The 23,706-nt window shown below is 38.3% G+C and overlaps 1 long non-coding RNA gene across 1 annotated transcript in view; it reads left to right on the top strand.

Moving 5' to 3' along the window:
* LOC144220332 (uncharacterized) overlaps nt 1-15,069 on the top strand; it is a 32,213-nt gene extending 17,144 nt beyond the window's left edge. Inside the window, exons 2-3 of the long non-coding RNA XR_013331698.1 lie at nt 8,266-8,372; nt 14,735-15,069. This is a non-coding gene — a long non-coding RNA (uncharacterized LOC144220332). The remainder of the gene's footprint in view (nt 1-8,265; nt 8,373-14,734) is intronic.
* The last annotated feature ends 8,637 nt before the right edge of the window (nt 15,070-23,706 follow it).

Below are 23,706 nucleotides of genomic sequence, written 5' to 3'. Positions count from 1 at the left end.
AAACACCTAAACAATAAGGATTCGGAGAACTTTTAGGGTGGTGAACACTTTGAGGTGGTGTAAGGGCATGGAAACTCTGCCCAATTTTCCTTACTTTCTCCAATGCATGTCTTCCGTTTGACTATTTCTCAGTTGTATCCTTTATCATAAAAAAGGGTAACAGTGAATAAAGTGTTTCCTGAGTTCTATGAGTCATTGTAGCAAACTCAAACCTGAGAAGGGCTGTGGGGGAACCCCTGAATTTGTAGCCTGCTGGGTAGACATGTGAGCAGCTGGGCACCCCATTTATGGCTGGCATCTGAAGTGGAGACAGTCCTGTGGGACTGAGCCCTTAAACCTGTGGTGTCTGTTAGATCTGCTTCTCAAGCTGTTCTAGAGTCCAGGGCTCACCTGGTTCTCTTCTGTCAGGGTGGACCAGGCTAGCTGTGTGAGCATTCAGAGGCCCAAGCTTTGGCCATCAGTGGGGCTCTTTGCAATGTTTGGATGTCTGCATGGATGGAGCACGGACATGAGGGCTTGGGTGTCCATCTACTTGTTGATGAAGTCCCTCACGGTATAGAATGGAGAAGGAGTGGCACAAGAATGGGACAGGCCATGGATTAGGACATGGCTTCCTCTCCCTTAAAAAGCTGATAGCATGGAACCTGCCGGGATTCTCTCTCCCCTTTTCTGCTCCTCCCCAGCTCACATGCTTATGTACACACACTCTCTTTCTTTCAAAATAAGTAAATAAATTTTTTTTAAAAGCTGTAACTTTTGGGGGTGGGCAAAGTCATGGCCTTATTTTCTTTTGACCATCAGGTATTAGGCTACCTTGAAACATCTCCATCTTTGGCATTATTGAGGTAAAGAAGTACCTTTCTAAGTGACAGTCAACTAAACTTTTCAATTTTCATCTGGTTGTTTGACCATCGTAAGCAATCCCAGAATATAGATATTTATTATTGACACAATTATTTTACTTTAAATATGACATTCTATAGACATAACTGGATTTAAGTTGTTTTCATGTTAGAAACCTAGCTAATGCAGACTTGTCATTGTTACTTGAGCTCTTTCACATCTTTTAAGCCATCTATTACCCAAGAAATAAGGAAAATATTTTTCAGTCTGCTTGCGTGGATATTTCATAGTATGCAGGGGAAATTTTTCTTATGTTTCAGTATTCTCAATTCCAGTTTTAATGGAATCCTATAACTCAGACTAGATTGAAAATCAAAACACAAGCATATTTTAATCATGTGCAAATATTATTCAATCTCATGCTACTCTAGAAAAATTATGACATTAAAAAGTGTGTAAGCCTAGCCCACAAATCATCTCCTTTATGAAACTGACTGTAATTTCCTCATTTGAAAAAAGTGTCGTTTTTCTAAAACTCTGTGATATGGGCCCAGAACTAAAGTGGATTCTGCACATAGAAGTGAAAGTAAGAGCAGTTCGCATCAGAGAGCTTATGCATAGCAGGCATTACACACGTACAGATATGTTGTTTAGTATAGTGGTGGATGAATGTTATGAAAATAAAAATGACACCACTGATAGATGGTATAATTAACACACTGAGATTTCTGAGGAGATATTTAAGTTTTTAAGCTGACAAGAGTTAGCTACACTCAGCACGGGGCAGCCAGAAGAGTCAAGGCCACATGAGAAGCCCTGAGGCCTTTTGGAATTTTTCAGGGGAGGTCAGTGTTGCTGACCCATACAGTGAGTGCATGTGGTAGGTTCTCTGGGGTATATCTTTTTAGAAGGTTCCAGAGGTAAAGCTGTCAAATGCTGTGCTAAGAAACATGAGGGTAGAGAATGGAGTCATCTATTTCTGGAATGTGCCAATTGCGTTTCTTTAACTGCATTGTGTTATAGTTCATACGGCAGGAGTGGGGGCATGCAGGAGCTGATGCAGATCTTCCTGATGCAGATCTTCTAGAATTCAGTGATACCCAGGAATGGTTTTCAGTGCCTGTTGTGTGCCTGATGCTGCTCAAGCACTGACAATAATAATATTAAAATAACAGAACCTAAAAATTCTACGGTTTTGCTGTGTGCCATAATGTTTCTTCATATTTTATGTAGCTTTACTACGTGCCAGAAAACGTTCTTAGTATTAAGTGTGTTAACTATTTTAGTCTTTACGTCAAGTTTATGGGATAAAGTATTCTCATTATCCCCATTTTAGAGATGAAGAAAGTGAGGCACAGAGAGATTAAATAATTTCCCTGCGGTTACACTTTAGAAAGTAACAGAGATGGAATTTAGACTCACATCTTGTTTCCAGTGCTGCATTCTTAGCTGTTATGTTGTGTTACAATATGAATTGTATCAATACTGAGGGGACAGTGAAAGACACCAACAAAGCTACTATAAATAAAAAGAATAAAGTGCCAAATAGGAGTGTCAACAAAAGATGCCATACATTCCGATTTTGGAAAGGTCCAGGGTTGGCAGGAGGCTTTGGGTTGTAGGAGAGGAATCTGGTAATACTTTCGGTGTTACAAATTGTAACAAGCCCCTAATAAAAAGGAATTTCAGAAGTGTGCCTATGGAGAACACCTCCTGCCCAGGAAGTATCCTAAATCAAGGTCAGAACCTGTGGTCATGTTCAAACAGCCCCACTATGCTACATGGACAGAGGGAGGGGTTCATGCCTACCCCAAGGTAGGAAGACACTGAGTAGAGGTTTGTTGGAGGATTAACAGGAACCGCATCTTCTTTCCTCATAAATGATTACGTAATGACAGTGGCACTTCGTTCCTGCCACAGATGACCAACTGATGAGCAAACACACGATTGCACCTGTGTTGAGGCCTGGCCTCAATGACTAACAATATCTTCAGCATCAGGTATGATGATTACCATGATTAGCATTTACACAGATTAATAATCTTTTATTACAAAAGATTCCCTATGTAATATATCATTTTAATGCCTAGGAAGTCACTTATTTGGCCCATACTTTTATGAAAACTATTTTGCTTTTGCTCAAAGTAATATATGTTTACAGTTGAAAAAGTTAAGTGGTACTATTAGGTAGAAGTTGATAATGAATAACAAGCATCCTCACTTCATTGTTTCTCCTTCTGGTTTCCACCTATGCAGAAATTGTTTTATTTTTTTTTTAAATGTTTATTATTTTTGAGAGAGAGAACACAAGTTGGAGAGGGGCAGAGAGAGAGACGGAAACAGAATCCAAAGCAGGCTCCGGGCTCTGAGCTGTCAGCACAGGGCCCGAGGCAGGGCTCAAACTCAGGAACCGTGAGATCATGACCTGAGCCAAAGTTGGAGGCTTACCCCACTGAGTCACCCAGGTGCCCCAAGAAGCAGTTAGTTTTATTTTTAGCTGTTTCTTCTGGCATTTACTCTCATATGGCTAAGTAATATGCTTACATTGCCATTTTTTTAATTTTTCCATTTTAAATATTATCCTTTGGCTTCTTACGAGAGAAGATGAAGCTTTAACCTTTTTTTTTTTTTACTTCTTTTAACTTTTTATTGATTTTTTTTTAGAGAAATAGAGTGTGAGTTGGGGAGGGACAGAAAGAGAGATGGAGACAGAATCTGAAGCAGGCTCCAGGCTCTGAGCTGTCAGCACAGCTTTGTGGGGCTTGAACCCATGAACCATGAGATCAGGACCTGAGCCTAAGTCAGAGGCTCAACAAAGTGAGCCTCCTGAGGCTTTAACTTTTTAATGCCCTCCCTCTTCCTTCCTCTTATACATATACATAACATACCCTCAATTAACACTTCCCTTTCCCCTAGCCTGGCAATACAGTTACATTATAGCTTTTGGTTATATCAATATCTTTGTTTCTTTACTATGAAGTTTAAATGTAATTCACAGTTTTCCTATGTGTTAATTACACCATGGGTCTTATCGTGTATTGTTCCCTCTCGTGCACATCTGCTTGGAGTAAATAATTGTCTTATTTTTTAAGTACTTAATTTTCTCTGTACTATCACTAATTAATTCCCAAAGTTTTGAACAAAACTTGAAAGTTGTTATTAATATGTCCAAACTCATCAAGTAGCATATCGTCTTTTCCCAAAAGAAATCATTCCTCAGTGTTTGCTTTTCCACTTTTGAATGGCTGACACGTCAGCCTCCTGCCTCTCGGATCATTCTATCACTTTTATCTGAGAACCCCCTCTCTTCTTGGTTGGTTCCTTTGGTTCCTGAGTCCTATTTTCTGATTCATATCTCTGCTTTGTGGCAGTATATTCTTTGACGGCTCCTTGAGAAGGACTGCAGGAAACATTTTTGAGGTATTGTTTATTAGGCAGGATAGGCTATCATGGTATCTCAGCCTCAGCACTATTGACATTGGAGCCAGATGATTGTTTGTTGAGGGAAGCTGTCATGTTGACTGCAGAATGTTTAAAGTCATCTCTGGGCTCTACTACCTAGATACCATTGCTAAATGTCCCCTGGGAATCATTGTCAACTCCAGTTAAGAACCACCGAGCTCTGTAAACATATTCATCTCCAAATCTCAGTTGCTTAACGAACAAATGTTTGTAGCTTATTCATGGTACATGTGCAGTGTGGGTTGGCACAGTACTCTGTTCTTCATATTAATTTATATAATTATTCAGGAACCCAAGGTGACAGACACACCCTTATCTTTTATTGGCACAGTGATTGTATTCTAAGGTCAAAGGAGCTGAGAGAGTGGGAAGCAGGGCAATTTTCACTATCTCAGTTCAAACCTTGTAGATTTACTTCTTCTCACATTCTAAAAATTGGCCAGAATTAGTCACAGATACATTGTTAATTTCAATGACGAAAAGGAAAAATGATCTCTGTCACATCTTATAATTCTGAAAATATCTTTATTTTGCCCTTATCTAATTAATAGTTTGGCTGGGTTTAGAATTCTCCACAAGAAAGCAATTTTGTGGTATAAATACCATTTTACAGATGAAGAAACACCTTCAGAGAGGTGTGGAACTAGTAAATAGTATAATCGGGAATGAACCAACTGCACACCAGAGGCAATGTTATGTGTTCATTGTATGCATCTCATTTTCCTCCTGGGCACATAGATAAACTGCATTTGCCAGCTTTCTTTCACTGGATTTCTCACTGTGACCAAATTTTGGCCAGTAGAATGGGGCAGAAGTGAAGTGTGCCTGGTCCATAAATATATTCCAGGTGCAATTCTCTATTATTCTTTCTTTCCTCCTGGTGAACCCAGAAGCCATGAGTTAAATGGTGGCAGCATCAGATGGAAAGAGCATGAGTGTCTGAATGATGTGATGAAGAAAGAGTCCTGCTCCAACCTCATTGGAGTGATTAAGTAATAAACCTTTTGTATTAAATAATAAACTTCAGCTACTATGGTGTTGAAGTTTGTTATTTTACCAGCTGGCATTTTTTCTCCTGACTAAGGGAGAAATGGATCCTAGAAAGTGCTGCTGTAAGCCACTTGCAAGAGTTCTCTTTGACTTAGTACTCTGGAAGGCAGTGACAAGAAACTCGGGTGAAAAGATGGTGACCATGTTATCAAAAACATTTGATAAAACTATTTCATATAATAATGTGAAAGGTAAGCAATATACCTCGTATGCCAGCAGCTCTAGGGAGAGTGATTGAAAAGGAGTGTTAGTCTATAAGTTACTAGAGATGAGAATTTGCCAGTTTGCCAGTAGAAATGAAAAGATATAAAAAGGGTCCAGAAATATGAAACCTTGAAGGTAGGAAAAACCAAACTTTTTCCCATACCATAGAAGACACATTTGAGAAATACTTTGAGCAATTAAATTCCATTAAGATCCACCCTGGGACAAAGAACAGGCTAAGGGTGTGGTCCATTTTAGCCTGATAGCCTCAAAGCAGAAGCCATTCTACCAAGAAGGAGGCAGGGAGTGATAAGTCAAATGAAAGGGATTTGAGACCCGTGTTTATAAAAGAACTTTTGGATTAGAACCCAACAAATTCAATATAGAAGGAAGAAACTCAATAAAAGCCATATGTAACAACTCCACAGCTAACATCATACTCAACTGTAAAAAGCTGACAGCTTTTTCTCTAAGATCAGGAATAAGACAAAGATGCCCACTCTTACCATTTCCATTCAATATAGTACTGAAGGCCCTCGCCAGAGCAATTAGGTAAGAAAAAGAAATAAAAGCATCTAAATCAGAAAGGAGGAATTAAAATTGTCTTTATTTTCAGATGACATGATCTTATATATAGAAGGCCCTAAAGACTACATCCAAAAACCTGTTAGAACTAATAAACAAATTTAGTAGTTTCAGGTTACATTATCAACATATAAAAGTCAGTTGCATTTCTATACACTAACAATGAACGATCCAAAAAAAAATTTTAAAAATAATCCCATTTATAATAGCCTCAACACTCAATTACTAATCATCAGGGAAATGCAAATCAAAACCACAATGAGCTACCACCTCACACCTGTTTGAGTGAAAACAAAAAGAAGAAAGAAAACAAGTGTTAGTAAGGATGTGGATATATAGATATATTGAATGCCTCATTTAACATCATGGTGTCCCATACAGCATTACTTTTGTTGTACAGCTTAAGAAATGAAGCACTGGCTCATATCTTGGTATTCACTGCCTTGCCATGTACACAATCACCCAAAAGCAACTAAGCATATTGATTAGTGGAATGGAGTGTTGAAATGATGGATAACACCTTGCATACTTGGGTTGTGTCCAATCCATTGAGATATATTTTTGGAGCTTCTGACTAATTTATGATTCTCCTACATCCAGAATATACATATCTCAAAACTAAAAGGGTAGAAGGAAAATACCTTCTTGTCATTATTATCCCTAATGATCTACTTACAAAGTTGTGCTTCCTACTCTTTCAATGCTTGGATCTGCTGATTTTTAGGTCTTAGTTCTTAAAGGAGAAAGTATCTAGCAGGTACACACTCAGGGTTACCTTGACTAGAAATTGTGGAATGTCAGCTAGTCATCTGTGTTCTTCATACCAGTGAACTGACAGTTAAGGAAGAGAGTTACTTTGTTGTCTGGAGTGATTGATTCTGAATATTAAGGACAAACAAGGTAGCTGTTACATGATAAGGTCCAAAGGAAAATTTTAGAACCCAGGGAATTTTACGGGACCCCTTTTAGTATTTCAATATCTAGATGTCATAGTTAACAGAAGGCTGAAGCAACTCATACAGTCAAGACCACTCATGTTTCATTCCTTCAGGAATGAGGATTTAAGTTATTCTGTCAAGTAAAGAACCATTACCAGCTGAGATTTTCACTGAGGGCATAGGGAGCATGGAGCCACGAGTTAGAGAATAGAGGACTATGGTAGCTACGCATTTTCTTTCTCACATGTTTTGCATAAATATTTACCAATTTCTTTCCCCCTCCCCCATTGTGTTAGGGATATTGGTGCTAGTTACCTTATAATGGAGTCTTTTAATTAAAGATGGGTGTTGTAATGGACTTATAAGAAGGATGAACATCATCCAGAGATGGATACAGTTACTAATAAGACTTTGGGTTTCCTTGTTTGGACAGAGGATGAACATGTCATTATTTGTATGAGGAATAATTGGATCATATTCAGCAGAAGAATAATGTAGTCTTATTGTTCTAAAGTTTAAATGCATGAATAAAATTATGTACAGGCCCTGAATATCCAAAAAAGGCAAACAGTGCATATATTGTTGAATCTCTGCACCATTTCTGCCCATTTGGACCCTCCCCCACATGCAGGATCTGGTTTATAGAATAGGTTTGCCGATGATGGGCATGCATCCAAGATTTGGAAGGTGAGAGGGAAAGATAAACCATTATTCTCTGGCAGCAGCTCCTGGCAGACACACAGGCATATAGCAGACATGAAATTTGCAGGGGCTTCCTGGCAGACTCCTGCAGAACACCGGCTTCAGCCTGCAGTCAGTGGAGTCCATTAGGGTCAACTTTCCTCTTCTTTCTGAGTCCCTAAACATCAGCTATAGTTTCTGGACCTTTTACCCTCCAATTCTTCCAAAAGTTTGTAAGCATTTAATTAACTGCCTTACTTCTCTTCCTGCTTAAAATAGCTAGAGTGATTTCTGGTCTCCTGAGCAACAGCTGATAAATACCTGTTTTTTCATTTTTCTCCTCTATACCACTCCACACCTGTTCTGTGTTTAGCCCTGTGGGATGTGATTTAGGAGACCCAGTAGAAGAAAAGGCATAGCTATACCTGGTAACTACTTGCTATATAGCAAAGCACCCCAAATTTAGTGGCATTTAACAACAACAATTTTATTCTGCTCACAGATTCCATGGGACAAGAATTCCAGCATGACACAATACCTTGGCTTGTTTCTGCTACATCACATCATGGCCGATCTGGGAAGATACATAATCTGGAAGGACGTCCACAGGTAGTTACTGAAATCATCTGAAGGCTTATTCATTCATGTGTCTGGCACTTGGGCTGGGAGGACTTGATGTCTATTACTATATAGTATCTATTGTCTGCACTATTGCAGACTAGAGTGTGCATGCGTTTTCTCACCATGTGGCTTGGCTTCCTCACAGTATGGCAGCCTCAGAGCAGTCAGATTTCTTATATGGTGGCTCAGGGCTCCAAGCATGAGACGGCAAACAAAATGGAAGCTGCATCTCCTTTTATGATCCAGCCTCAGAGGTCACATGGGATCACTTCCACTGAACTCCATTAGTCAATTATTGTCAGAAGGCCATCAAGATACAAGGGGAGGCATATAGACTCTGGGCTTGATAGGAAGGGTGTCTAAGAATTTAGGAGCCATGTATCAAAACTTTCGTACCATTTGGTTGAGAAGTCAGAGCTCCTTTATTGCCGTTGTAATTCCTCCTATTTGGAGTGTTCTCTCATTACCTGAGACTCAACACAAATGCTGACCTGACACCATGTAGAATAGTAGTCAAGCACCCTGACTATGAAGCCAACATCTCAGTGTGAATCACAGGTCCATCACATATGGGCCTACTGACCACAACACACACTTACTCTATCTGTAATGGACTATCTATATGTGTAAGAAGATGACAATAGTTTCTACTTCAGAAGCTTGGTTTAAGACTTATAGTGCATTGAGTGGTGGCCCCCAACAAAAAGTATTGTCCATTGGGAACTTGTGAATTTAGTCATATTTGGAAATAGGGTCTTTGCAAAGTAAGGAAGTTAAGGATCCTGTGATGAGATCATCCTGTGTTATATGGGCTCTGAATTCAATAAGTGTGTTTATTAAGAGATCAGTTGTGCTTCACATAATGAGTGCTGTATGAGTGTTACTATTTTTACTTAAATTATCTCCCTTTTCCATCAGTGAGTCCTATGACTTTTATTTCATAGCTCCTATCAATTGCCCCTTTTCTTTTATTTGTTTCCTTGCATATTATCTGCCTTTGTATACTGGAATGTAGGCACCTTGATAGGTGAGTCCTTGTCTTTTTCATTGTTGTGCCCTAGTTCTGAGAACATGAAAACAGGTATTTGATGATGACTATTTACTGAATAAATGGATAACCAAATGGATCTGGGGAAAAAAAAACACAGAAAAAAATAATGCTAAACTACCTGGTCAAATGGATTACAAATGGGAAGTGCACAGTATGATAGAATAGTTAAAAACTTTCATGAAAGAGGTTGAAATTGAGGTATGACTTATGCAGAATGAAAGTTCAATATGGGGAAAGTCTTTTTGAAGGTCAGAAGTATGTCTTATTTCACCTTTAAGTTCCTACCTCCCCATATGAGTGTCTGGCACATAAAACACCCTCAAAGATATTTTTTTAATTGAATTGAATTTAGGAAAGTGACATTCCAGAAAGTGAACAGTATGAGTACCTTATAGAAGGTTCCATGAGGAATGAATATATAAGTAAAACAGAAACAAACATTCTGAACCCATTTACTTGACTGAGGGTAGAATTGAAAATCCTTTTTGTACTTAATCTCCTACAAGTTGTTTACTACAGATTTCATTTTATCTAGAAGGAGCCTCCCTTCTGGAAATATGCCCACCAGGAAGAGCAGCCTCTAATACAGACTTAAACTTGATGCCTGGTCCAATTTTGTCATTGTGAAGATAGATTATTAGTGTTCCCAGTCTCTGTGTCTGAAGCTAACAGTTCAAGTGGTCTGCTCATCACATCTTCTTTCCATCCTATATGTCTGAACAAATCTACCCTTAAGTGATTGAAACTGTTTTTTTCCTTTTGTTTATCTTTTATCGTTCTTTCTCTTGGCTGCACATATGGTTATTGCTGCACAAGGAAAAGCAAGCCACATACAAACTCTGTATTTTTTTTTTTTTGGGTGGCTTCAAGCTATTCATTTTTAGAACCTATTTCCTTTTATTAATGGGTGAGTGAATTGCACTGATTTTCCAACTCAATTTCTAAGCATTTTACCACATTCCTAATTTAAATCTTCTTTTATTGTTATGACAGATCAGCAGACCATTTTCCTTTTTTTTTTTTTTTGGTCTCCGTTGTGCAATGACCTATATGAATAAAACTACTTTAAGAAGATGCCATAACGAGTAATCAGAATTGTAAACATCTTAAATCAACACACACCGTTGAAAGTCACTCTCTAGAAAAGGCAAGCATCTTCCAGAAACCCTATGATAAAAATGAAATAATAAAAAAGAGACATTAGAATAGATAATAAAACATAAATACTTCTGCCTCCCGAGTATTTTTTCCCCATTCCATTTTATCTCACATCTATGATAAAATAGTGTTGAATTTTAATAAGAAAAAATTACAGCTAATTTAAATATAGACTCTTTGTCTTCCAGTTGCCTGCTTTTGCTTTCCAGTTTCATCATCTGTAAAATGGGGATAGTTTTGGTGACTGTCTCTTGGGTTGGTCCACTGATGTATGATTTTGTGTGTTCTGTTTCATCTCCTTTCTTGATACTCTATTAACATGGGGATATTTATTAAAGGGAAATGCATATACATGGAACTGAAAAACAGAGTTAGTCTAATGATTGGCTATAATTTTTTTTTATCATTTCAAAAGGCACTTACTAAGTTTACCTGAATTGAAAAGAGTGAAGTTGGTCTTTATAGAATTCTGTAGAATGGGGCATCCTTGGAGTTGCTTTGCAGAGCATGAAGCATGGGTCCCGCAGAGACACTGCTTTAGTTCACCCTGTGGGCAGTCTCCATGAAGGGCCATGGCAGATCTGCCTGGGCACCTCACGCCTAGGCTGGGTTATAGCGATAACCCCTTTTCAACAGAGCAGTCACATGCAGCACATACCTTTTACAAGCTCTGGGCTTATTTCTCTTGAGGACCTCTCTTCATCGCTCGATGCTTCTATAATTAAGTTAGGTACCGAGAGAGCTGTATTCCTTTTTCTTTTCTACCACTGAGAGAGCACTTAGTTGAGTCCTATGTTGTTTATTTTAGATGCAGGCAGTGGGAAGCAGAAAGCCCAGTGTACTATCATCTCGTCTCAGATTTAAATGGTGGATTCTCCTTTGGATTGAACTGCATCTGTTCAGTGAAATTGTAAATGGCCACTTACCTCTTGGAACTGACTCATTTTTAGTCTGGTTTTTTTTTTTTTTTTTCCTATGTCTTCCATAATAGAACAGCAAACAATTCAAGGGCAGGGTTATTTGTTCTCTTTGGCTTCCTCTAGTGTTTCACCTAGCATCTTCCAGCACACACCTACAGTCCTATTTAAATAACAATTATCCCACACTGAGTCAGAGCAAATAATAAAGCTCACTGCAGATTCATTTCAAACCCCAGTGATCGGGAAGGTCAAAACCTTGGGGGAAAAAAACCTAAAACACAAATAACTCCGTCTCTCACAAGCTCCAGTAGCAACTTGTACATGCTAATGGCAGAAATAGTGTCTGAAATATTATTATCACTTCAACTATCAAATTACTCTCTGATGTTAATTTGGAGGCAGATCTGTTATATACCTATAGCAATCATTGTATAGTAATTGAGAAGACTTCACAAAGTAGTAGACCCAATTCCAAACATTTTGTTTAGGTAACATTTAGTTACCTAAACTAACTCATTTAATTTTTACAACCACCCCATGAGATAGAAACTATAATTATGTCTGTTATAAAGATGAGGAAACTGGGATGTGTAGAGTTTAGGAATTTGCCGAAAGTCACATGGCTAAGAATGGGATCAAAGAAATTTGATCATGGGTTGTTTGGCTCAAAACACCCACGGTTTCAGCAGGCAGGCTGTACACACATACCTGCTTGTGAAAATATGAATGTAAGGAACAAGTTTTCAAGTGTCCTCTCAATTTTGGTCCCTAATCATGATACCCATTTTTCTGTCCCTGCACCATGTCTAGCATTATGTCCCAAGGGAAAAGGGGAGGGAGTAAGTCTAAGAAGTTATGATATACGGAGCTCTCCTGGCCGTATAGAAGGAAGAAGAGAGAAAGGAAGGTCCAATTCCAGTCTCTCTGGGAGATTATGGAGAAATGAAGGAGACAAAGTTGGGAGAAACAGAGTGGGAGAGACTGCCTTTGTGTTCCTAAAACATGGAAAGAGCCCTGAAGTTCTCATAGGCTTACCTACAGTTCACACAGAGGCTGCTGAAGGCTTGGCAATAGTCATTACCAAACGGGTGACCTTTAATCAAAGCCAAGACTGCAGGTGGACCACCTGAGTCTGGGTCAAAATAGCATTGATAGTTGCTCTGCAGCACCAATGAGAATGGAATGGAGGCAGCAGCAGCAGGGACCCCCGGGACTTGATCAGGCTAAGCAACAGTGAGCAAGAGATACTTGAACTGCAGACTTCAGCTGCAAATGCCCACTGTACATCTACAGCGAAGATCAGATCATGGACACCTTAGGAGTGCAGCAGGGGACCAGCAAAGCACCAGGGAAACCCCACTATTGCTAATTTTTTTAAAAAAATGCTTATTTATTTGTTTATTTATTTGGAGAGAGAGAGAGAGTGCATGCACTGGAGGAGTGGAGGAAAGAGTGAGAGAGAAAAGAGAATCCCAAGCAGGCTCCATGCTGTCAGTGGAAAGCCTGATGGGAAACTTGACTTTACAAATTGTGAGATCATGACTTGAGCCAAAATCAAGAGTAGAATGCTTAACTGACTGAGCCACCCAGGTACCCCTGCTAATTTTTTAGCTGGGAAAATTAGAATGAGATTTTTTTTAAGCCTCATAGTAACATTGACTGCCATCTTGAAGAGAAGTAGCTGGAAGAGGGACCAAACCTGAACAAAATGGAATCATTTTAAAGAGATTGGGTTACTTTGAGAGATGGCTTAAATTATTCCATTATATCCTTATTGAATTAAAGTTTTATCTTCTTCTACTATTGAAGTGAGACTCAAGAGAAAGATTAACGCCATGAAACAAATATCTACCTTTTCTTTATCCTGGTGGTGTGGTATCTTAATTTTCTTCAAAACAAGGAGGGTTCTGCATAAATCTCTCTTTCATGGTATGAGTTTATTCCCTTTAAACTTTTTTCTAAGGGTGCACATGGGTTTAGAAATTAGTTCCTACTATAGTCTGAAAGGGCTCCAAATATCTTCAACCCTCTTAAAGAATGTTACTAAAACAGTGGCAAAATTTCCTAAAATATTAAGTAAATGCTAATTACTTAATTCTAAAATTTTAGAGTTAGACCAGAGTTTAAAATTAATTGATCTTATGGCCAACAGACACATGAAATGATGCTCAGTGTCCCTCATCATCAGGGAAATACAAATTAAAACCACACTGAGATACCTACTCATTCTGGTCAGAATGGCTAGAATGAACAAATCAGGAGACTATAGATACTGGCAAGGATATGGAGAAATGACACCCTCCTACACTGTTGGTGGGAATGTAAACTGGTGCAGCCCCTCTGGAAAACAGTGTGGAGGTTCCTCAAAAAATTAACAATAGAACTCCCCTATGACCCAGCAATAGCACTGCTAGGAATTTACCCAAGGGATACAGGAATGCTGATGCATAGGGGCACATGTCCCCCAGTGTTCATAGCAGCACTTTCAACAATAGCCAAATCATGGAAACAGCCTAAATGTCCATCACCTGAGGAATGGATCAAGAATATGTGGTCTATATATATATATATATACAATGGAATACTACATGGCAATGGGAAAGAATGAAATCTGGCCATTTGTAGCAACATGGATGGAACTCGAGTGTGTTATGCTAAGTGAAATAAGTCAGGCAGAGAAGGACCGATACCATATATTTTCACTAATTTGTGGAACAAGAGAAACTTACCAGAGAACCATGGAGGAGGGGAAAGGGAAAAAATAGTCAAGGAGAGGGAGGGAGGCAAACCATAAGGGACTCTTAAATACTGAGAACAAACTGAGGGTTGAATGGGGTGGGGGGGAAAGGGAAAATCGATGATGGACATGGAGGAGGGCACTTGTTGGGCTGAGCATTGGGTGTTATATGGAAACCAAGTTGACAATAAACTATAAAAAATAAAATAAAATTAATTGATCCTACTGTTACTTAATATATTACTTTGGTTATTGATTGCTGCAGAAGTTGCCCTAAAACTTAATGGCTTAAGATAACAATGATTTATTTGCTCATAGTTCTGTAATTTGAGCTGCATGGATGGATGCAAATCATGTTATTCTTGCCTGGCCGCAAATGAGGCCTGTGGAAGGAAGGTCTAGTATGGCTTCATTCAATGTCTAGGTACTTGGTGTTGTGTGCTGACTAGACCTTTTTTCTAGGCAGTCTCTCTTTGCTCCATAGCCTAAGAAGAACTCGTTAACATTGTTCAAGGAGTGTCCCAAGAGAGCAAAGGGGAAGCTTCCAGATCTCTTGAAGCCTTGGTGTCAGTCAGCACTGCTACAGTTTGATCTCTCCATTCTACTGTCACATCAAGTCAGAAGGCCATTTCAGACTTGAGGCTGGCCAGAGAAACACTCCCACTTCATGGGAAGAGCAACAGAATATTATAGGAATGTTTTTCCAGTCTACCACATGGACCTTCCACCTGTTATGTGCTTTCTTCAAAATTGAGTTCAATATATGGCTTAACCTCCAAAAGATGTTCTTACTATAAACTTTTATATATTCACTTTTGATTTATCTGTAGTATCATATTTATTTTCTATTATTCTTTATTCCTTGTTCTATTAAAAAAATCCATATAAGATCATTTTTATTCTACTTGAAGGACTTCCCCAACATTTCCTTTACTTTGGGTCTGCTCTTCATTAGTTCTTTTAGTTCTGTTTATCTGAAAATTCTTATATTTCACCTTATGCTTTTGGAATCTATTATTTGGGCTTGCCAGTTATTTTCTTTCAGTTTTCTAAGTATATGTATCCATCAACTTCTGACATTCATGATTGCTAATGAGAAGACAGATGTCAGTCTTAATTTTGTTGCTTTCAAGGGACTATGTATTAACTGGCTCTGTTGCTTTTACATGTTCCTTTTACTTTCTCATTTTCAGCAGTTTGGCTCTATGTGTCTAGATATGGGGTTTTTTTTTGTAATCACCCTGCTTTAGTCTTTCAGAACTTCTTCTATCTGTAGCATGATAAACTTCATCAGTTTTGGAAGAAAATTTTCAATTTTTCTTGACATAAGTGTTTGTTAACTTATTGTCATAAGTAGAAAAAAAGTATGTCATATAGAGACCTATAATTAAGATGTAAAATCCATAAGAGATTGCCATTCTTATATAAGCAACCAAAACAGAGCAGAGAAGCATAATTTTTTAACTCCTCAGAAATCTTGAAATAATAAAAAGCCCAAATCAACTAAAATACAGGATATGATTAACCTCTCTTAGCAGAGAAAATGCCCATATGGGGATCAGGAGAAAAAAAAAATAGTTGAACCTTAGTTAAATATTTAATGACCATAAGTGGCCTGAAATGACAAATTAGAATTTTTGGGACCTCTTATCTCAGAAAAGATGAGGGCCTTTGCACCAACTATTTTCATTGTTCTTCACCGAGTGCTTGGATATAGTTTGTCGACCAGGATATTGAATGTGAAATGGTGCTTCCCCAGTTGTAAGAGGGCCGAGAGGGAGCTACTTTCTTTCCTCTCTCTCTGTGTTAGTTGCATGAAACAAATGACCACAGCGTGGTGCCTTGACACAATCTCTTATAGTTTTGGAGACCAAAAGCCCCAACTGTTTCACTGGGCCAAAAGCATGGTGTCAGCAAGGCCACACTCCCTCCAGAAGCTCTAGAAGGGAAATTTCTTTGCTGTTCCTGCTTCTAGAGCTTCATTCCTTGTGTTTCATGGCTCACGGCCTCTTACCCCATCTTCACAGCCTGGAGTGTAGCATCTTTAAATTTATCTCTCTTTCCACTGAGTTTTCCTCCCCTCACTCCCTTTCTCCACTCCCCACCCCCTACTTTTCCCTCACTTCCTTCCTTCCACAAATAGTGCATGCCTGCCATGTGCTAGGTGATGTACTTGGCTTTCATGCAGAGCTTTGTAATCATACAAGACAAAATATATGTGATCTCATGTGATCATTGCAATCTCATTGAGAGACAAATGTGGTCATCATACTTCTAGATAAAGTCACGTTTCTTCTGAATGGTAGGTCAGGGTTTCTAAATTCAGGTGTCAGATTTTACATCCTTTGACTTTTCCATCCATACGTGTACCAGCCTTTTCCTCACATGGAAGATTATACCTCAGTTCGACTTGCCTTTATGGTTACAAACATTTATAACTTCCTCCTGGTTGAGGGGCATGTTCCATTCACTTCAGCATTCCTAGATCTAGAATAGCACTTTTGTCATATCGGGAACCGCATGTTTGCTAAATTAAAGTAATATTTTCTCTCATTGGTTCCCATTTCTCTCATTATTTCATTCTGGAGCACAGGAATATTTTACAGTGAACCTGGAGCTCCTCTTTCCTCTAGATAAATCACAAATCACATCTAGATAGCTAGTCTTACTTCTCTGACCAGTGCACAAAGGCAATATTAGAGCAAGTCACTTTTGTCTTTCTACTCCTTCACTTGCTCCTCGTAAAGGGAAGAGGAGGTTTATGTACAACTGTTAGGTCAGGAGAGCTATTACCTATTGCTTCTGACGTGTTCCTCAGAAGCTAAAATCCATCCTTTGTTTTAAAGTTATATCCAGATTTAATTTATAGCAGTATGACTGAAAGGTAACATGGAGAGGCCAGTGCCACTGAAAGAAGAATTTGTCACTTACATTCCCTGAGGGAAGAACCATGTCACACAGGCCCACAGAGAAAGCATTAGGACAGTCAGAGTGCAGAAGACCTGGTGTGAGGGGAACATCGGCCAGAGCCATTGTTGAGGTTTCTGTGGGAAAGACAAGGCCAGGCAGAGTCCACAGTGTAGGCTTGGCCAGTTTGAATAATTCCAGTGGGCGTTGGGCTATACAATGGTCCCAGTTGCCTGGTATCTGGCTCTGGGATGATTTAGGGCAGGGGAAATGTTGGCTTGGTGAGAGTCAGATAAGGAAGTGGCTATAGATCCAGGATTGATTGGTTTGCAAAGACAGGTGTGCTCCTAGGCAATATATTATCTTTAGTCCTGGGAAGGGCAGTCTTTTCCTGGGTCTGTAGGGCACCAAATGCAACAGCATCAAGAATATAGAAAATAAGAAAGTATAGTCAATATAATTAGCACTGTGTTGAATGGATGACAAGTGGACAAATACAGAATTTAAGAAAACAAAGGTAGGACATCCTTCCAGCTCCTTCTGGGCATTTTGAAAAAAATTTTTTAAATGTTTTACTTATTTCTGAGAGAGAGAGAGAAAGAGACAGCATGAGCAGGGGAGAGTCAGAGAGAGAAAGGGAGACACAGAATCCGAAACAGGGTCCAGGCTCTGAGCTAGCTGTCAGCACAGCCTGACGCGGAGCTTGAACCCACGAACCGTGAGATCATGACCTGCGCCAAAGTCAGACATTCAATCGACTGAGCCACCCAGGCGCCCCATCTTTTTGGGCATTTTGGACAGGCTGGTGCTGAGACACAGCACCTGCTAGGACCCCCGGTCTCCCAACTGTAAGTAAATTAAGAAAATCTTATTTCTGACAAGCCTGGCTGATCCTCTGCTTGCTTAGCATCAGAGATTTTGTTTGTTTGTTTTATGTTTTTGTGGAGGGAAGTTGTTTTCTACCACTTTCATTTGAGTGGATAAGGTATTATTGGACAATTCCAGAAATGACAGGTAGAAGATGCCACTATTCTCTAATCTAGTCTTTTCTAGAGAGTCAGAAATAGAGCAGATTCTTTGCTTTGTTTGATTTTATATGATATAGTATTGGCCAATACCCTGGGGATGTGGGATGAGAAAATGATAGAATTTGGGCCCTAAACTTGACCCTGCCTCCAAACAGCCTGTTAGCTATTCCCTTGTTCCCTTGTCTCACTCCCATGCATGCCCTTGTTTTCTTTTCTCTCTTTCCTTCTCTCCCTCCTTTCTTTCTCCTTCTTTCTTTCTTTCTCTCCCTCCTTCCTTTCTTTCTCTCTCCTTTCTTTCTTTCTTTCTTTCTTTCTTTCTTTCTTTCTTTCTTTTTTTCTTTCTTTCTCTCTCTCTCTCTCTTTCTTTCTTTCTTTCTTTCTTTCTTTCTTAGTTTTAGAGAAAGAGAGACTGCAGAGAGGGAAGTGGAGAGAGAGAGAGAGAGAGAGAGGGAGAGAATCTTAAGCAGGCTCCATATTCAGCACCAAGCTTGACATGAGACTCAGTCCCATGACCTGGGGATCATGGCCTGTGCCAAATCAAGAGTCAGATGCTTAACTGACTGAGCCACCAAGTGCCCCTTGTTTTCTAGTCTTAATGCCACTATCCTACTTCTGGTATTTATCACATCGCTCCTGAATAATTGAAGTAGTGACTTTATAAAGTCTCTGTCAAGCATATTTACTCCATGATCAGTACAAACTAGCTGTGCCTTTGTGACCTTGATTTCTTCTCACCACCATGTCTGTAACACCCTCTTCATACACAGGACTTTCTAGAAGTTTCTTTGAGAATGAAATCAGAGCCAACTAAATCACATATGCCTTCCCAGTTACTCAGATATTCAGTGAATCCTTTAGTTCACATTCCCCAGTTAATACTATATATTCTATATATGTATACAATTTCATTTAACACCTGGCTTAAGTCCCTGTGTGCTAGATATATGTTACATTCCATCCTTCTCTATTTTTCAGTTTCAACTGGTTTGTCAATGGAAGGAACCAGTTCTACATGGAAGAGAGGAATGAAAGTGGGGTATGGTTGGTTTTTGGCCCCTGGGTTTCTCCTTGGGACTTTATGTTCTTGTGGCCACAACGCTTACTGAGCAGCCTTCTATAATGGCAGCTCTTATCTCTGAGTTCTGGTATTGTCCCCAACTTGTGTACTTTCAGTCTTGAGGGTGATAGTATATTTCTGGTGCAGTAGCCCAGAATCTTTTCCCTTTAACTGCCTATACTTTTATAAATTGTGCTTTAATTAAATGTGTCATAAATAGTCAGTTTGAAGGTGCTTTTTCTTGACAAGATCCTGATGTTCGGTGCATGTCTTAGCATTGGAAATGTAAACTGAACCAAATAAATCCTCCAGGGCCTTGGTCAACACTGTATCATATAAAATCAAATAAAACAAAAGAGTTTATACTTTAATGGGGAATGCTTAAAATAAACAGGATAAATAAACAAAATCCATAGTAATTTAGAAAGCAGTTAAGTGCTAAGAACAAAAAAAGTGAAGAATGAATGACAGTCAGAAACTAGAGTAAGAGGAATGTTGAAATTTCAAAATATTTATATAAGCTTGAATTGAGAATCTTTGAGCAGGAATCTTTATCTGGTTCAGTGCTATACCTTTAGCTGATACAATTGTGCCTGATGCATAGTAGGTGCTCAATAAATATCTGTTGAATGAATGCAAATGCATTCAACCATTCATTCAACTAATACTGATTGAGGGACCACTCTGCTGGGCCCTCAGGATAATATAAAATAACAAAAGTTATTGCCTTTAAGGATTTGACTACTAATATCCTTTCTGTCTAACAATACTGTAATTTCCTCAACACTCACTTCATATTCTGAGCTTCTTTTTATTCTTAGTACTTACCATGGCCCACTACATATAACAAAATAAGCAGCAAAATTAGTCAAGACTCCTACATGCAAGTGTAAGATTTTAACTGATTTTAACGACACCATAGGTTCATGTTATTGACTCATAGAAACAAGTCAGTACAGATTTAGTTCAGGGTCTGGTTTTCAATAAACAATGGACATTGATCTCTTTCCTCCTCCTGGCACCCTTTTCCTCTTTAACTCAATGCTAGCTTCATTTTCAGCTCTCTTTTGCCCACGGACGGTAGAAACTTGCTTCTGTATGGTCTCAGGCTTACACTCTGCTACTTTGTAAGTGTCTTCAGAGAAAAGTTTCTTTCCTAACACTTCCAGCAAAAGTTCAGTGTACATCTTTCATCGACCCACTGTAGGTCACATGCCTTTCTTTGAATGAATGATTGTAGTCGGAGAGATGGGAATCTCTGACTGTCCATAGCTGGCTCACATATCATCTCTGGATTCAGTAATGAGGTCCAAACCACCTAAATCACTTGACCTTACAGAAAGTCCCAAGGAAAGTTGGATTTGTAGTACTAAAAAGAGGAATAGAGGATGCTGGTCAAACAAAAGCAACAGATGTCCCAGATACTTAACTAAAAAGCTTTATACTTTATATAGTAATATTCTAGTTAAAGCTTCTAATTTGGACTAACTGGGAGGTGGAAATTTTGGCTAAATTTGTAGAAACATTTAAAAGAAGTTTCTGTTTCTTTTAAATGAATTTCATGTAGATATGTAACAGAACAAATTTTCTAAGCTTTGCTTCCATTTCCTTAGGGCTAATTGCTGTAAAGAATACATGGCAAGAGTTTGTAAGAGAAAAGACGCTTCTGAAGTATTTGGGAATGGTTGAAAATGTAGTTCTTTAAGTGGTTTTAAGCACTTTACAATAATTCTTCTTACACTATTAATTTACATGGCCAAATTATCACAGATTCTGACTTAATGAGGTGTTAGTACATATGCAGATGACATTATCTAGTTTGCTTTAAATAATCCTCAAGGCATAGTGTTTCCTCTACCACTGGTAGAGTTGTGCAAATGTGTGCTGTCTTTCTAGAGCAAAAGCTTGAAAGATTAGTCCATTTATTTATTGAAATCACATGAATCTAGTTTGAATCATAGACTTTTTTACTCAAGACAAAGTAGGTCTTGCTCATTTTAGACCTCTTCCGTTACCTGCAGGATTTCCTTTCTGTCTCTTGGAACTGAGTATCTCTAAGTGTGGCCTCTAACAGTGTCCTTAATGCATAGCCCCTCAATAACTACAAGAGGACAAGAAACCAAATGCAGAAGTTGAGAGTATTTAGAAATTTTTGTAGCAATTAAGTAGTTTTGTAACATCCTAATACCCACTCAGGGGATTCATCTTACTGAACATGGTATAGACCAGTCAGGTGTTTTTGAACTTGTGTCATGAATCACCTTTGTCACAACTGCATTCTAATATAGCACAATAGACCACACTGTGCTATCACAGTGTTGGACGACGTATCATTTGTAATGGATTAAAAATGAAAAAGGAAAGAAAATAAAACTGGTCACTTATGCCAGATAGTTTGAAAAGAACAATTGTGCCAAAAATTATTTGAAAGCATCAGAAAGCTACAAAGGCAGTAAAGAATTATTCAGCCCAATGTGGAAGAAGATAGCATGATGTAAGACCTCAAATGATCCTAGTCATTTTTGTATGTGGTATCTGGAACCCCCCAAATATTATACAGACATTTGAGGAACAAGACAATGTGACTAATGATCAGAATAAGCATTAGACAATATAAATAGACTTGCTGATAATCCAGATAATGGGTTTATCAGTTATGGAATTTAAAACAGCTATGCTTCAGATATTCCAGAAATAAGATAAAATTGGAAATTTTGTCAGAGAACTGAAACATATTTTATATAAGTACCAAATGGAAATTATACAACTAAAAGATGCAACAACTGTATCAAGAATTCAGTGAATGGATTTGTCAGCAGATTGGGCTCAGCTTGGAAAGAAAATGAGTGAAGTAGAAATTGACTCAGAGGAAAACATACAGAATGCAGCAAGGAGAGACAACAGTGTTGGAAAACACACCACACAAAATGTAAAAACACCTGAGATACAGTGAAAATATCTATGTCCATGTCATTGGTGTCTCATCAGAAGAAGGGAGAGATAATGAGGGTGAGTAATATTTGAAGAGAAAATGGGGGAGAATTTTTCCAAATTGACAAAAAGATTTCAAGCCACAGATTCAAGAAGCTCCGTGAATCTTAAGCTAGATAAATACAAAGGCACCACACTGAGGTGTATCACCATCAAATTGCTGAAAGCCAAAAACAAACAAACAAAAGAAAATCTTCAAAATATCTAGAAAAAAATAATGTTACCTTCCAAGAGCAAGAGTTTGACTAGGCAGATATCTCAGCAGAAGTAATGTATGAAGAAAGTGAGTGAGACAAAATTTCAAATTCTTAAAAAAATTAACTATCAACCGGTAGTTCTGTACTCAGTGGGGATATTCTTCAAAAATAATACTGAAGTGAGGGAATTGTCAGACAATCAAAAAATGGGAGAATTTATCACCAGCCTATGACCCCAGAGAATACAAGAAGATTCTGTAGGCAAAAGGAAAATGTTCATGGTTAGAAGCTCAGAGTTACAGGAAGATATGAAAAGAAATATAAAAGTAAACATGTGGATGAGTCTAAATGAATGTTAATGGTATAAACCAATAGAATTTCTTATGGAGTTTGAAATATATAGAGAATTAAAATAGCAACAATCTTGTTTTAACAATTGAGAGGAGGGATAAGTAGATATAAAAGTTGAAAGGTCTTTACATCAAGAAAAAGAAAAACTGTACTCATTTACGTTAAAATCTAAAACAAACAACAGGCTTGTTTTAACAATTGAGAGGAGGGATAAATAGATACAAAAGTTGAAAGGTCTTTGCAGGTCCAGAAAAAGAAAAACTGTACTTATTTACATTAAAATCTGAAAAGCCTGGGACACTGATTCTCAACCAAGAGTGATTTTGTCTTCCAAGGAATATTGGCAATATCTGGACACATTTTTGATTGTTACAATTGAGAGGATATGGCTGGCTGTCAATCGGTAGAAGCCAGAGATGGTGCTAAAATCCTACAATGCACAGGAAAGCATCTCTCATCATAGAAGATTATCTCATCCAAATTGTCAATAGTGCTGATATTGAGAAACACTTATTACGAAAGGATGGAGTCAAAGCATGGCACTCAGGCTAGTGGAGAAAGCAAAAGTGATAAAAATAATAAATTCATATGTGGACAAGAAAAAATAGAAAAAAGGAAGAAAGAGCAGGTGGGGCAAATAGAAACTAAATCAGATGATGGCAAATTATTATCAATTCTATCAGTAATTGCATTAAATATAGCTGGGCAGACTCTGGACTTCAAAAATGATTGTATTACTAGATAAAATAAGCAAACCATGTGCCACTTACAATAAATGTATCCAAAATAAAGTTCATAAAGATTTAAAATAAAATGCAAAATGAATGAATAAAATATTTCAGCATTTTCCTATTGCTTCTAGAAGCATTTATGTGTAGAATTTTTTTCTCTTTCTCCTCATCCAGACATTTCATTCAAAGACTTT

This window comes from Crocuta crocuta, unplaced genomic scaffold (assembly GCF_008692635.1).
Source record: "Crocuta crocuta isolate KB4526 unplaced genomic scaffold, BGI_CrCroc_1.0 scaffold179, whole genome shotgun sequence".
NCBI lineage: Eukaryota > Metazoa > Chordata > Mammalia > Carnivora > Hyaenidae > Crocuta > Crocuta crocuta.
Note: the sequence above shows the minus strand (reverse complement) of the source record. Positions and strands in the feature narration are given on the sequence as shown.